The sequence below is a fragment of the Austrofundulus limnaeus genome, unplaced genomic scaffold, assembly GCF_001266775.1.
Source record: "Austrofundulus limnaeus strain Quisiro unplaced genomic scaffold, Austrofundulus_limnaeus-1.0 Scaffold271, whole genome shotgun sequence".
Classification (NCBI taxonomy): domain Eukaryota; kingdom Metazoa; phylum Chordata; class Actinopteri; order Cyprinodontiformes; family Rivulidae; genus Austrofundulus; species Austrofundulus limnaeus.
This window is the reverse complement of record NW_013952673.1, coordinates 414,583-429,833: the sequence shown is the minus strand read 5'-3', so window position 1 is coordinate 429,833 and position 15,251 is coordinate 414,583. Positions and strand designations below refer to the sequence as shown.

At 38.7% G+C, this 15,251-nt stretch overlaps 1 protein-coding gene across 6 annotated transcripts in view; it reads right to left on the bottom strand.

Moving 5' to 3' along the window:
- The window catches only part of cacna1ia (calcium voltage-gated channel subunit alpha1 Ia), a 211,827-nt gene extending 199,891 nt beyond the window's left edge, over positions 1-11,936 (bottom strand). For 3 of the 6 annotated variants that reach the window (XM_014020905.1, XM_014020906.1, XM_014020907.1), the window contains exons 1-2: positions 8,292-8,515; positions 4,373-5,319 (exon numbers count right to left, since the gene is read on the bottom strand). The gene's annotated coding sequence lies outside the window, so the exon portion shown is untranslated. Of the gene's footprint in view, positions 1-4,372; positions 5,320-8,291; positions 8,516-11,852 lie in introns of those variants that run through there. The other 3 variants (XM_014020904.1, XM_014020902.1, XM_014020903.1) reach the window with 3 other exon arrangements.
- Between the last annotated feature and the right edge of the window lie 3,315 nt (positions 11,937-15,251).

Here is a 15,251-nt window from a genome sequence, read left to right as displayed (position 1 = left end):
GTCTTTAGTCAGCTTAGAGATGCTGTCTGCCATGTAGGATTTCATTAGAAGTCACTACAACATCACTACAACACCACCTTGCACAAAGCTAAATATGAGAAGTTTGCTAAAGTCACAAATACATAACAGCATGTTTTTTTTTTACCAGAACCACAATCACACAGGAGTCGGCCCTCAAAGCATCTTATGCCGTTGCACTTTGGGGCGACTGAGGTTAAGGGAGTTGTCCTGTAACCAGTGGGTTGCTGTTTCAGTCCCCAGTTCCATCTTTCTATGTCGTTTTTCCCAACTGGGCAAGACTCTTCACCCACCTTGCCTACTGATGGTGGTCAGAGTGCCCAGTTGCGCTGGTGCATGGTGCTCTGTCAGTGTGGCAGCTGTGGCTACAATGTAGCTTWCCACCATCACTTTGTAAATATGAAAATGAATGGGTGAATGTCTTTAGTGTGAGATGCTTTCGAATTCATAGGGACTTGATAAAGTGATACATAAGTTCAGGCCATTTAACATTCAATTTGCTAAAGCAAGGGTTTAGTTTTTGTTGTTCGTTTTAAATGTTTTGTATTTGTTTAAATATATATACCGTTATGCACACAAGCATTTTTAGGACGTAAGTTTCACAACATTTGGGTAAGTGTGCAGTGCCATGTGACCTTCTGTTCTGTTCTGTTGGTTTATACGATGTGTCATGCATCTTGCACAAACTTCTGAAAACATGTTTTTTCATAACACACTATTTTGTTCACGGCTAAAGGTCTTGGCCATGTCTGAGCTAGTGATGGATTGTAAAGCAAGGAAAAAAAATCACTGAACATCCCATTTTGCACTACACAGTGTGGCCAAAATACAGTTCCCAGTCCATCTGTCTCTGCAGAGAGAAGGATTATGCAAGTTCAAACAAATCTGAAGCTTTGCACACAATGCTCCAACAAGCCAACAGGCCTGAGTGATGTTGCTTAGCTCTGTATCTTTTGGAAAGCAAAGGAACGTCCTAATGGAGGTCAGTACTGAAATGCATTTGATTGGCCAGTAGCAATGCACTCCAAAGTGGAGGCATCATTTCTTCTCTACTTCTTCTCCAAATAAGTCATTTGCTGATGATGACTTGTCATTTTGTTGCTCTAGCCAAGCAAGAACTCGGCTAAAGCAAGACAGCACAATGGCTCACTGGTACACACTGATGCCCCACAGCAAGAAGGTTCTGGGTTTGATTCCCAGTTCGCACCTAGGGTCTTTTTGTATCAGAGTTTGCATGTTCTCCTTATGCTTGTATGTTTTTTTCTCCAGGCACTTCGGTTTCCCACACAGACCAAAAACAGGCACAATAGGTTGCCTGCAGATCCAGGCCTCTCTTGCAAAATGGGATTTGCCTGGTTAAATAAGAGAACCAGGAAGAGCAGAMATGAAAACACCAGCTGTCAAAAGTCCTAGTTGCCCCCATTTTGTTTTGACACTGGGACAGCAAACAGCTAACAAGTCTGTACTGTGTGTTCACAAAGAGCTGTGCTGAAACAAGCTGAAGTCTTCAAGAGACAGTTCAAACCTTTTGAAGTGGAAATTTTGTCCAGAAGTCATGAACAGCTACTATCCTACCTGTTGTAGACACCTTCATGAACAACCTCAGTTTAGAGAAATAAAAGTTATTTCTGACCAGACTGAAGAGCCAGTGACTAGTCTGAGCAGGGCCACGAACAAAATTATTAATAATTATTATTAGCACAAAAAGTAAGGACATTTGTGTTTGGCAAATTATTTCTTTGTAGTAAGAATGCTTCTTGGCAATAAATCTTATATCATCACCTCACTGGCAGAACTTGGGGCTACCAGAATTTCAAACAAGTGTCAATAATAACAAAATCGGTTGTTTGGCAGAGAAGATTTAGCAAATCGTTCATGTGCACAATCCACATACCCAGCTCATCCTACAGTTGCATGTTCCATTTCCAATGGTATAAGATTTATTGCTCAAAGCATTGTTACAACAACAAAAAAACATTCTAACAAACACTAATTTCCTTACTTGCTGTGCTAGGTTTAGTTAGATTGCGTTTTTTAAAACACTGGTTTTCCTGGTGGTTACTGTGGTTACTGTTGAAGGTTCTGGGTGCAAGCTCCAGGTTGAACCCGACGTCTTTCTGTGAGGTGTTTTATTTGTTCTCCTTGTGTTTTTGTGGGTTTTCTTTGAGCACGCCAGTTTACTCCCACAGCACAAAAACATACATGTTTAGGCTGCCTGGATCAGGCGTCCCCTGAAGAGTCTAGTAAATGGCAGTGACAGCAGCAGCCACTAGCTGCAGCATTTCTGGTGCAGCCTAGAGACAGTTCCTGCTGAAATATCTCAATACCCAGCAAACTGTTTATCCAAACTCGTGCTGTATATGACAACCATTGTTTGACCATCAATGTAGGTGAGATAACTCTCTTGTATTAAGACTGGAAGGCACTAGTTGTGTTTTCTCACAGCTCTCAACATGGAGTGTCGGCCAGAACACTACTTCAAGGCCAGGATGGTACAGGATCTCATCTCAAATGGTTCACACTTCAGCAGAGTAACCAGGAGGACACTATGCAGATTTCCGTTTAACTTCTCTATTTAGAACAGTTGCGGTGAACAGGGGTACAGGTATCTCTCCACGAAGGTAAAACGTAGGTAAAATGTATGTGTGCATGTGTGTGTGGTTTCCTGTCAACAATAACAGAAACAGCTMTGAGTAAATTGTCATTGTGTTACATTGTTAACCATTATAATATAACATAAAATAGGCAGAATGAACCATGAGAATTATCATATGTGATGAATATTACAAAGCAAAATGGAGCTGAGGAAGCTACAGCAGATATTTAAATGAAAAACATCCATTAACAGACTCTATGAACAACATGCAGCATGGTGGCTAACAGCACACTACAGGGTTAGGGTTAGCTATATTCAACAAGCAAGCTACTAAAGGTACTGAATGCATTCAGTAAAAAAGTACATAACATTCCCAGGGAAACCCATTTCAGAATTCTGAATTATCTCACTTCTCGAGAAAAAAAAGTTTTCTTCAACGTTGAAACTCAGAATCACCAGGTGCTCATGGAGCCACTCCATTTCAAGATGGTTACCATGGCCAAATAACTTTAAGAAAACACAAAAAATGACTTTAAAACGATCAGTTTTTCAGATATTGAGATAAATCCTGGTGTGGTAGTAGCTTATTGTCATCCTCAATGCATGCACTGAGCACAATGTTACAAATTTTGAGATTATCACATGATATTGTATGGTTCACCATTATGACCCCAACAAGTATAACATTATTTTAGTTTAACTTTGTAAAGGTGTGCAAGGTTTTTAGTACACAAAATGTTTTTCTTTTCTTTAATTTGGCCAAAAAAAAAAAAACCATCCTGAACCATTTTAAAGTCAACTGTGTTTTTCTTTCATCCTGTCAGCAAACATCCGGGCTGTATTTCAGCTTTAGACGCAGGCTGCAGCCAGGCTTCTTCAAACAGCCTCAGGTTAAACACCTCTGCAGAATAAATTTCACTACAAGCGAAGGTGAGGCCGGGGAGTGTGGTGAGGCTGATATATGTGAACTTGCTYACTGACGCTGTGTTCATGGAGGTCAAAGTTCATTTAAAACAAATGCCAGCTAAGGAACCGAATCATTCACAACTCTGCCATGGCGAATAAGAACAATGAGTTTTAAGAGTGGTTTTTTTTCCTTCGTATTGTGTWTGTAGTTCAAACTTTGTGTAAACTGTCTTTTGAAATAATGCAAAGGTTGTTTACTTTAGAAATTATTAAAAACAACCAAATTATATTTGCTTTGACTAATGAAGAARTGCCACACAAATACTGCACTGTGCACTGCATCCTTTTTTGTTCATGTACTTTAAGAAACCTTCTTCCTGTAACAAACATTCACAAGCCTGAGCGGTGTGTTAATACTATRAGCTTCCTGATCAGACATCTCCAAAGTGACAACATTAAAAAATTAAATACATATATATAAACCCAAAATACACTTTTGTGTGGCCCTTACAATTCAGTACAGACAAGCATCTTATATTGACAGTTTTGGGTAGAATAATGGCCCAACAAACATCATTTTAAAGGCTCCAAGCAACTTTTAGTGAAAAAAAAAAACGCAAAGACTCGAGTCATGCAGAGAGAATATTTGCCCCCTTTTTAAAAAAAATACCCAAATTATCTGAGGAATTTCATGTAGATGAGCAGCAATGCCAAATTGATTTTAATGACAACTTTGTTTTTTTAACCTAAATTTAGCAGTAAATTTAAAAAAAATACATTTTCAAAAGGGCATATTTCTGCAGAAAAAGAACACTGATAACAGAAGCAACACTTGGAGTGGGGTAGACTTACCTTGACTGGCATTAAAAAAGGTGTGTCCAGAATCTACAGAACCGAAGAGCTCAGGTTTCTGCCGCTCTCACACACCTGGCCGGTGGGCACCATGGAGAACCAGTATCCACTTCATGGAGTCGGAGCACACGGACGGTTTTCTGCGAGGCAGGAGGGGAAAGACGGGGGGAGAACGTTGCGGTCCAAATCCCGCGTTGCCCGTCGGAAATAAATAAATAAATAAAAAACTGGCGGTATTGGTGCGCACTGGTTCCCGATGAACTCACATTTTTGTACATATAAAAGAATAATAATAGTGATAATGAAACATGTGAGTTTAGCTCTTCAATTGGTGTTTTTTGAGCAAACAAAAGAAAATCAATAATCAGAGTTCTAATTTAAGCCATATGCGCAAAGGAATTTGGGAAGACTTTTTAAGCATGGTCACGTTGACTGAGCACACTGCAAAGAAAAAAAATGTCAAAGCCAAAAAAAATCTTTTAACAACATGTCCAAATCTTCGCTGCAGGTCGCAGGGGAATTTTGCCATATTTTCCCATGTCGATCATATCGGTATTCCCAAAATGCTGTAAGCAAAATTTAAAAATAAAAAAAAACACGAATATGCAAGTTTTTTAGAAGAAGAAGGGGGAAAAAAAGCAGCAACAGTTAAATCCCCGCAGGCTGAGACGGAACAATTTCCAGGAGAGTATCGCCTTCACTCCATCATGCGCCCAGACTTCCTCCCAGCGGAGTTCCAAGCGACGGAGGGGCGCATCTGTTCCACCCGGCTCCGCATGCAGACACAATATCTGAGGAAGGGGGGGCTGCTGCCAAGAGCGGGAGGGGGACAAAACAAATGAATGTCTCAAACTGTGTTCTTCTCCCAAGAGTCAGATATTTGGAAAAGTGGATCTTTTCTTGCTGCCTGTTCCAGGCTGTATGAACACGCTGTGGCGCATCAGAACCTAAAGGGGGGGAGAGAGAGAGAGAGAGAGAGAGAGAGTGGAGAGATTGAGAGAGAAGGTGTGTGTGTGTGTGTGTGTGTGTGTGTGTGTGTGTGTGTGTGTGTGTGTGTGTGTGTGTGTGTGTGTGTGTGGGGGGGGGGGGTCATTTATTTAGCCCCTCGTAGAAAATGTTTCCACTCGCCTATTAAACGAACCGAACTAATTATCCTGAATATTCCTCCTTTCNCTCTGTATTGTTTGGACTTATCTGCTTTAGCATGCTTTCAGCTGTTCAAATATTGTTCAGGAGATTACTGCTATGACTTGTGCTTTTAGATTTTTCTTTATTAATATTTTTTCTTATAAAAATGCATTGAGAGCTCTTCAAACCCATGCATTTTTTTATTTTAGTCACTAGGATTTAGCTACTGTTTTACTCTATTGGAACCAAAATGCAGACATGATTTAAAGATCTTGTATGTAACAAGAGCAACTGATAAATTTAAAATAAAATAAAAAAAAACAAGTTAACATGAACTTAGATTACTTACAAAGGAAAAATCCCCTGAGGACAAACATGACAGGTATGGAAACACAATGAACAGAGAGCTAACAACAACATGCAGGAACACTAACGAGGGAGAAGTCACACCTGGGCAGAGACAACGAGGATCAGGTGAGAGTGGGCGGGGCAGGAGCAGGAACCAACAGAGGAGAAACAGAACTAATGACAAAAGGAAGTACAAAAGAGAAACAAGACCGATCAAAATGTGAACACAGGGGATTTATAATCCTGACAACAAAACAACCCAAACAACCCAGAACATGAAAAGAATCAATCTAAAAGATAAACTCTAAGAAAGAAATAACTGACTATGACACACAGATCCTGACACTTTTTTGATTACTGTTTTGCTGGTTTTAGCTTTTGTTGTGTTTCATTTCTGCTTTTTTAACTTTAACAAATCTTTTTTGTTGTTTTTTCCCCACACATAGTGAACTCATTTAGCACCCAGCACTCACAGCATTTTCACAGATAATGAACATCACTTTAGTTAAATTTTCCTCAAAAAAAGAGAAGTGTGAAACAACAGGCCCTCATCAGTTTGTTCAGCTTGTAAAGCAATTTGATTAGAATTTGTATTGTTTACATGCTACTGTTTAATATACAAAATGAGCATCACAGAGCGGTTTATATGAATACAAAAAAGCAATTTAGATTTCTTGGTTAAGTTTGTTCAAGTAAAATGCATCCAACTGTCTAGTGATGTTTAAACAGGTTTGTGTTTTTAAATGACTTCACTGAAACAACCACCAGATGTTACAAACATTTTCAGTTTTCAAAATTCCTCATGTTGACTAACTTTGGGATTATTTTCACATGTTCCAGCACTATTTGCATTTTTTAAATTTAAACCAAATGTATTTACTGATGATCACTCGCTGGTCCTCGGTTCTTCATTTTTATCTGATGATGTGAGGAAGTTATGTTTTCATTCCTATTCATTTATCTTATAAAACTTATTTAATGACTGGAAATCTACACATATTCACCTGGCTGTTTCTTGTAGCTTCTCTCTTTATCTTCATCTGAGAAGGGTTCAAATATCAGAGCAGCTGGAAAAAGAATCCTAATGTGTGTGTGTGTGTGTGTGTGTGTGTGTGTGTGTACTTGCATCAAACTGAGGAATTTGTATTGATTTGCATTCATTTTCATAACTGTGTTTATACCTAACCCATTCATTTTTACTAAAACTAACCATTAATGGTCTATGGCTAACTCTAACCTGAATCAAAAGATTTTTGGTGGGGGGTTAAGTTTAGGACCAAGGTGTGAATTGAGTTTAGGTTAGTTTTAGGGTCAGATAGGTACCTGTGATGTTAATTTTAGGGTTAATTTTAGGGTAAATGGTCAGGATTAGGCTATAAAATTACCAGAAAATGAATGGAAGTCAACTCACAGTCCGCATAAAAACAACTGTATTTGTGTGTGTGTGTGTGTGTGGGGGGGGGGGGGGGTCATTTATTTAGCCCCTCGTAGAAAATGTTTCCACTCGCCTATTAAACGAACCGAACTAATTATCCTGAATATTCCTCCTTTCTGCCTCCAGAGAGGAAGAGGAGCCGGCTTCGTGCGTTTCTCTGTTGCACCTCACCCCCTCCTCACCCCTTCTTATTTTTTGCTGGAGGGAGGGGGTTCAGCATCTGATGAGCCGTGCTTCAGCTACATTACTGCAACTAGCTCACAGCAGAACTATGATCCGAAGCACCAAAAAATAAAGAAAGAAAGAAAGAAAGAAATAAATTTGTGCCATGAAGTGGGCGCGCGCGCGCAGGGAGGTGAGGTATGGTGGATCATGAACTGCGTTTAACGTCTCCATGAGATCGGACAGGCGAGGTGGAGCAGGCTCGCGCCTTGAGTTGACTCTCAGTTCGCTGGAAGACCGTGCCGGGKGGTCGTGCACCTCTGCACGTGACGAGACAAACCTGCAGCCGCACATCGTGGGGACTGCGCGCAGGAAGTGGRGTCGGCTCTGCTCCAGACGCAGGAGGAACAGACAGAGTGATGCGTGCGTGTGTGTGTGTTGCATGTAATCTAATCTAGAAGGACAATCAGCTGGGGGGGTGGTGGAGTGTTTTGAAGTTCTGAGGGCATAACTGCAGACACGCGCACTGTCCATGCAGTTTGGTTAGTTTCAGCACCATGGACAGMGAGAGAGAGACGTCTTTGCTGCTGTCCGATGTGCTGAAACACACACCTCAATGCGGATTATTTGATTCAGGTTGCATCATTCTTTTTGTTTCCTGCCTTAACAACASATTCAGATGTTTTGCAACGAGGATGTAATGAAGAACAAAGTTTTTTTCTTTTCTTTTTCAAAAATGCAGTGCAAATGCTGAGTGCCGAATGCTGTTAAGGCTAGAAGAAGCAGAACAGAAGCTAAGTCAAAATTAAGAAAACACTAAGAGCTGAAAAGAAACAAAAACGTTACCTAAAAAACGTTGGTAAAATGTTGATTTACCACATGGCTTCTCTCAAATAACCGCATTGATCCACTCCAAATAAAACTCTGTTCTTGTTTTTGCATCCAGATAAGGTGGAATGGTGTGTTGACGTCTCACTGATTCCTGCAGTTCAGCTTGAAACCATCTTTGTAAATATGGTGGTAGATGATAGCTCCACTTCACAGCCTGTATCCACGCTTTAAAATGATCTGGCTCAGGAAAAATCACACAGAATTATGAATAAGAGAAGCAGCCTGCTGGTTGTTTATTAAGCTGACATTGCRACAAACTTCTGGTAGAACATCACTTTGTCATTGTGTTTTACCTGGTAAATACCAGCAAGAGCAGTCCAACTGTATACGTACATTTMTTTCTGAGAGAAAAAGTGTTGACATTGTGCTTGAAAAAGCAGTGATCCAGAAATTTTAGATCAGTTTAACAGGGACTTTAATCCCTCCTGTGTCATTTCAGTTCCACTGACTCATTTCAAACCTAATTAAACGGGTTACCGCATCCTGGAAAGGAATAAGTGCAAAAATGGATGATTTAAACAGGTTCATTTTGAAAACTCAAAACATATTTGCAGCAAAATAATTATTATGGCACTGGAATAACCTACAAAAGAAAAAAAAAGAAAAGCTGAAGCAATGAAAACTGCATGTTTTTCCCATTGTGAAGTTATAACTAATTTAAGGCACTATGTGCAAAAATACCCCCACTTGGCAACTTGAAGTAMAGTGCGTTATTCATAAGTTGTGAATAATTAAGGTCTCGAGAGCGCAGTTGAAAAAGGGAATATTTGCTGACTATGTGCTGCRTCTGGGTTTGTACTTCTGAGGGTGCAGATTAAGTAATAAACAGGCAGAACAAAGGATGCAAAACCAGGTATCCAGTGTGTTAAAGATGAATAATTTGCTTTTTTAATTCAGTTTGGATAGCAGAGTTGGTGCCACTCCTGCCAATGTACATATGGATTATTTTGCTTCCGTTGAATAAAATAATGCTGATCAACTTTTATTTATTGTTCTAAAACGTTGCAGTTCTTGTCATCAACACAGAAATGAATTTAACACGTATTACCCACCTGAACACATCTGTTGATGTAGCAACCATCACCTGAAAGCAGCACCATGAGCACAATTTTGTAAAATTATAATATTAAACAAAAAGAGATGTTATCACCTCTCAAATTCACAACCAAACCACAGAGCAGTGGCAGCCTCAAGCCCGGAGATCAACAAATTGTGACCCAACACCAACAGGTCTGTGTCGATCCCTGGTGGTCTTAATGTTATGGCTGGTCTCTCAGGAGATGATGCATCACATCCTGAAGCATCATGTCACCTAACGCCACARCACGTCCCATTGCATTGAGTCACTTCCTGTCACATCGCATGACATCACCACAAAGCGATCTGGTCAAACAGAGACGTTGTGAGCTCTCTGACCACTACAAATAAGTGTGGAGTTTGTTAGTTTTTTTTTTTTTATTCAAGGCAGCAACCTAAAGGCATATTTTACTCTGCAAATGTCCGTCCAGGGACTCACRAACTGTGAATATTAATCACAGCTCTGAGTTAACAGCATATTTATGCAGAGTGCATTTTGATCAGAGAAATATAGAACACGTGAGCAGAAAATTAACTATAATTTTTAACGTGGAGTCAGGTCTTTATTGAAAACACTGTAAAACTTTATCATTGCATGATTGTTTTCCTGTTTGTCATTTCTTCTCTGTATTGTTTGGACTTATCTGCTTTAGCATGCTTTCAGCTGTTCAAATATTGTTCAGGAGATTACTGCTATGACTTGTGCTTTTAGATTTTTCTTTATTAATATTTTTTCTTATAAAAATGCATTGAGAGCTCTTCAAACCCATGCATTTTTTTATTTTAGTCACTAGGATTTAGCTACTGTTTTACTCTATTGGAACCAAAATGCAGACATGATTTAAAGATCTTGTATGTAACAAGAGCAACTGATAAATTTAAAATAAAATAAAAAAAACAAGTTAACATGAACTTAGATTACTTACAAAGGAAAAATCCCCTGAGGACAAACATGACAGGTATGGAAACACAATGAACAGAGAGCTAACAACAACATGCAGGAACACTAACGAGGGAGAAGTCACACCTGGGCAGAGACAACGAGGATCAGGTGAGAGTGGGCGGGGCAGGAGCAGGAACCAACAGAGGAGAAACAGAACTAATGACAAAAGGAAGTACAAAAGAGAAACAAGACCGATCAAAATGTGAACACAGGGGATTTATAATCCTGACAACAAAACAACCCAAACAACCCAGAACATGAAAAGAATCAATCTAAAAGATAAACTCTAAGAAAGAAATAACTGACTATGACACACAGATCCTGACACTTTTTTGATTACTGTTTTGCTGGTTTTAGCTTTTGTTGTGTTTCATTTCTGCTTTTTTAACTTTAACAAATCTTTTTTGTTGTTTTTTCCCCACACATAGTGAACTCATTTAGCACCCAGCACTCACAGCATTTTCACAGATAATGAACATCACTTTAGTTAAATTTTCCTCAAAAAAAGAGAAGTGTGAAACAACAGGCCCTCATCAGTTTGTTCAGCTTGTAAAGCAATTTGATTAGAATTTGTATTGTTTACATGCTACTGTTTAATATACAAAATGAGCATCACAGAGCGGTTTATATGAATACAAAAAAGCAATTTAGATTTCTTGGTTAAGTTTGTTCAAGTAAAATGCATCCAACTGTCTAGTGATGTTTAAACAGGTTTGTGTTTTTAAATGACTTCACTGAAACAACCACCAGATGTTACAAACATTTTCAGTTTTCAAAATTCCTCATGTTGACTAACTTTGGGATTATTTTCACATGTTCCAGCACTATTTGCATTTTTTAAATTTAAACCAAATGTATTTACTGATGATCACTCGCTGGTCCTCGGTTCTTCATTTTTATCTGATGATGTGAGGAAGTTATGTTTTCATTCCTATTCATTTATCTTATAAAACTTATTTAATGACTGGAAATCTACACATATTCACCTGGCTGTTTCTTGTAGCTTCTCTCTTTATCTTCATCTGAGAAGGGTTCAAATATCAGAGCAGCTGGAAAAAGAATCCTAATGTGTGTGTGTGTGTGTGTGTGTGTGTGTGTGTGTACTTGCATCAAACTGAGGAATTTGTATTGATTTGCATTCATTTTCATAACTGTGTTTATACCTAACCCATTCATTTTTACTAAAACTAACCATTAATGGTCTATGGCTAACTCTAACCTGAATCAAAAGATTTTTGGTGGGGGGTTAAGTTTAGGACCAAGGTGTGAATTGAGTTTAGGTTAGTTTTAGGGTCAGATAGGTACCTGTGATGTTAATTTTAGGGTTAATTTTAGGGTAAATGGTCAGGATTAGGCTATAAAATTACCAGAAAATGAATGGAAGTCAACTCACAGTCCGCATAAAAACAACTGTATTTGTGTGTGTGTGTGTGTGTGTGGGGGGGGGGGGGGGGGGGGCATGTGAAAGTGAGTTCATATCACCAATTACCATTTACCTCCAGGTGAAGATGAAGAAGACAAACCTTGAACATGGAGAAATGTGGAGGACAGTAAACGATGTCACAGGTAAAAGCTGCAGTCTGAAAATAATAATTAAAAAAACATTTTGAGCAAACTTCCCACAGACACAAGCAACATGTTTATTTTGTGATATGCAGATACAAAGCAAACGCTATATCCATTAACTCCATGTGACACAGAAGCTTTATCTAAACTGTCAAACTGATCTTCTTTTCTGTCTTTAATGTAAGATGCTCTGTGACAACTGTCACTTCCTCTTAGTTTTGTACAACTGTACACACAAAAAGTTGAAGCTTTTATTGTGAAGGGGTTTTGATTGAAAGGAGCACAAAACACTAAAAGAASACTGAAGAGGTGAGTGTGAGATTTGGCCAAATATTTGAAGGATCCAGGAAGTCAGACTTCAGCTGGTGGTGTGGTATTTTTTTCCTTTTTATTTTTCTTTTCTTTTTCCACTACTCAGTAAGCAAAAGGGCATGGTGCAGTGGAATGTAAAAAATAAAAATTACAAAACTTCTCAAAAATGTGAAAAATTACTATATCCCATTGTCTACGACAACATACTTTAATTAAACTGTAAACAGAATATAACAGACCACACTTGGCCCCTGGCTATGGGGCTTATACGTTCTGTGCCTACTGAGCTCAAACTACACAATCCTCACAATTAAACACACTTCCTCCCCAAGCTTTATACTGGGAGCTCATCCTGCAAGAAAAAAAAACACCATTAATTGATTTTCCTTCACAATTACAAATTACAAATAATCAAACTTTCCCGTAATATTTACCAATATCCAAATCTTTAAACAAAACAAAGATGTCCTCAAATTGACAGATTACATGCATTTGTTTTTAGATCTCTTCTTAAACATGTTAAAACAAACACAATCACCCCTAGGTGGAAATGCAACATCCCACAATCAGCCTTTCCATTTAAGGCTTTGGAAGGCTTCTGCTCTTAATAGAGTGGCCTGAGAACCACACACAAACAAAACAAAATCAACACCCACCACCTGACAATCCTCTCCACCTCAATTAACCAACCAACAGATGATCAAATGTTTTGCCCCTCTCTACAAACCCAAACTGTATTTTTGACAAGCCTGAGAAATATAACAAAATAAACAAAACTGTACTATATGAATTGTTTGTCCACAAATGTCCAAGTTACTYATCAGACATCATGGGTTACCACATGAGTGAGCCACTGTAAGAAATAAAAAAAATCAAACTTAATAGCTTAATTTCTTGCAGAAACATACAGCTCACCATAGAATGCATGAGTCAAACTCAAGGCCCGTGGGCAAAATGTGGCCTKTCACAGCAATTYATGTGGCCGGTGATTGGTATTRATGTCTTTAAACTAAACATATGCTGGTTCAAAGCAAGTACTGCTCATAATACTACGTCTCTCATTATGCATGTTGATTATTTTACATGGAAAATGAGGCCATCCGACCACTACGTGGAGTTGTGCAATATTCAAAATAAACTGGTAGCCAGTAGCAGTTGACAAAATTCATTGCATAAAATCTCAATTTTGCAGTATTTTCACCAGCTAATGTTGCCTCGACCCAGTTGTAATGGGAAATGGGAACTTCCCACTTACAAGTTGTAAATTTTAAAAAGGAATGACCTCTCTAGTGGGAAATCCACGTCAGAGTAGAGTTCAGAATTGAAACGGCAGCTACTCAAAACAGCTCAACAACAGAGTGAAACTCTCTTTGTTCTAATAGWAYATCTGTATTATTYATTTCCCATTTAATCAGTTGTACTTTTCAGYGTTTATAAGAMGGCAGGTCAMAACRTTGTTTCTATGCAGGAAATACCATGTAGAGTTCAGTTGTTTGTTAGCGGTGCTTAGTTATAGCAATGAGACRAGGAACATGGCGTTTCATKTTTAGCCAAAGTTARACATGAAAAGTCTAATTTGATTAAAACTGGCCCTTTGAGGACCACCATGATGCTCACTTGCCCCTCACTGAAAATGAGTTTGACACCCCTGCCATAGGAGAACCAGTTTTTCAGGTCATCTGCAACAGAAAAAAAACCCACATATTTGGACAGAGCTTTTTTCCTGCTTCTTATAAGTGCCTTCCACTTTAGTATCCTTAAAAAAATGACTAATTTATCCCTTTTATTGACTTGCATAAACAAAGAACTCTGTTACCCCTCTTGTACTAAGCCACACTCAGTCAGCAGCAAAAAAAAAAAAAAAACCCACTTCAACCTGGCATTAAAACAGCTTTTCCCTCATGTGTACAGCTGTGCACACGTATGACGGCTCACAGGAAAATCATCTCAGACGGCTACAGTCTCATTTCGCAGTCTGCTCTTTACCCACCTCCAACCTCCCTGGAGGGATTTAGTAAATAGAAAGCTAGTTTGTACTTTTCATTAGAGCCTAATTCTATTACCCGGTTGGTTCTTATTGATCCGAACATTCGGGGAGACGTGCAAGAAAAGTGGAGCCCAGCGGAGTTTACTGAGGTTTCAGGTAAGAGCAAGAAGAAAAGGGGAAGAAAGTGAGGAGGTGAAAAAAGGCCCATGATAATGAGGAAAACAAAACAYGAGAAGAAAGAAAGCTGATCTGAATACATATAGTGATTATTGAGGAATGCCAATCACCTGCCACCTGTCAATCATTTTATGATGAAGGGACAGAGCTGAAGACATTTTGTAATTAATGACATTAAGAGTGTGTTAGTGCTTAAATGTTGTGAATGACTCTCAGCTACAAACACAAAGTTTGAGCTCTGTATGTGTAAAATTGACTGAGTTTGCATCATTTATGTGATGTTTAAAGTTGCTTAGCTGTGGTGGCCATCTTTTAAATGTCAAAAATCAAATGTATTTATAGATCTGGGCCCTTATTTATCAAACTTAGAATTACTCTTTAGAATGCTGTTAAGAATGGACTTAAGTGTAAAAAAATCTTAGCTTAAAGCTGAGCCTAAAAGTCAGTTATTGAGCGTCTCAGTTTCACTTTGAGCAAAGTGTCGGTCTTAGAGCTGATTTATGACACTTTGTTGATCCTGGAAGACATTACAAAACCCATGCAATGTTCAAGAAGATTCTCAGAGAAATGTCAAATAAGATAACATCACTTTTCAACACACTAATGTTCACACATGTCATGTTGTACTGATTGTCTGTAATTTACAAAAAAAGTCCTCGTTTGCATCATGAATACAGACAAAAAGAAAATCTGACTGATTATTTTTTTTAAATCAGCTTTAAAGATTTTTATGTCTCAGAGCCTGAGGAAATGTTGAGCTTGCATCATGCTCCTCCTTTCCACTAAACTGCCCACAGGCACCCCCTTTAACACACACACACACACACACACACACACACACACACACACACAC